Source organism: Cyprinus carpio, chromosome A6 (genome assembly GCF_018340385.1).
Source record: "Cyprinus carpio isolate SPL01 chromosome A6, ASM1834038v1, whole genome shotgun sequence".
NCBI lineage: Eukaryota > Metazoa > Chordata > Actinopteri > Cypriniformes > Cyprinidae > Cyprinus > Cyprinus carpio.
In genome coordinates, this window is record NC_056577.1 from 15,334,709 (window position 1) to 15,336,048 (window position 1,340).

Sequence of the window (1,340 nt, forward strand, 5' to 3'; positions counted from 1 at the left end):
CATTGTTTATTAATTTTGTTTAGTAATTTTTTTATTCAAAGTTTTGTTTTAAGATTAATATATGTACTGTGAAATAACATAAACATTAATATTTTTAATGATATGATTAACATTAAAAAAGGATTAATAAATAATCTGAAAAATAGATTGTTCATTGTTAGTTCATGTTAGTTAATGCATTAACTAATGTATAAATTGTAGCCAACACTTTTCATAATCTATAACCATTTTTAAAAATCCTTTTAATGATCTATAAACATTTGTGAAATGATTATATAAAACTATTACCATTAAAATTCATTAACTTTTTAAAATATATTTGGATTTGAGACTTTAGTCTTTGCAACTTTACAGATCTTCTTTATGCACCAAGAGCTTGTAACACTCCAAAGAGAAAGGAAAAATTGAAATCGCATCATATGACCCCTTTAAAAGGAAATTGTTATAATAAAGATATATTCAGAGTTATTTCGATGTTATAATATTTAGTTTATGTTTGCTATTTTTCTATCTATTTCTATATGCTCTTTGAAATATTTACCCTTTGCCCATTAATGTAACAGTTGTAAGAATTAAAGTTATTAAACAGATGCATACTTAATGCGCGCATTCTGCCATGCCAAATCATGCATGCAGCACTGCCTATGCTTGTTTTTATGTTTGTGAATGTTATGTTTGTGTTGTGGGATCGGTTGTGGCTAGGTACGTCTTAAAAGTGGAACATCTCATGGAAGTACTGAAAAAAATGTTTTAATTTTTATTTGTTTAAATGCTTAGGCTAATGTATTTCCCATGTGCAGTCAAATGTCCTGGTGTATGGGCTATGCAGTGTTCTCAGCTATTTATTTATTTATTTGTTTGTTTTTTTGTTCTCAGTGACCAGTGGAACAATGTTACTAAAATCACCATCACGAACACACACACCATGTCTCGGTAATAAACACTATTATTAAAAACTATTATTATTTATCTAAAATATTATTTATTGAATAATCATATTTAATAAAAAACAACAACAGCCATCATAAAAGTTGCTAGGCAATCTAGTCAACCGTACAAAGGCAGCACAATATACAGTATACAGCACTGAATTTACATAAACATAAGATTTTGCTAAAACTATTTGCTCTGGAAAAAAATTATAGTTTAATAGTTTAAGACCGAAGACTGGCCATTAACGAAAACGTCTAAGCAAATTTTCAAACAGACATTATTTTATTAACAAACCACATATTTGACATCCAAGCAAGCACATTCTTGCCTAAAAAAAAAAAAAAAACTCTTAAAACTGTATTTCATGACACAAAACAGTTATTTTTAAAACTACTGTGGATTTGGGT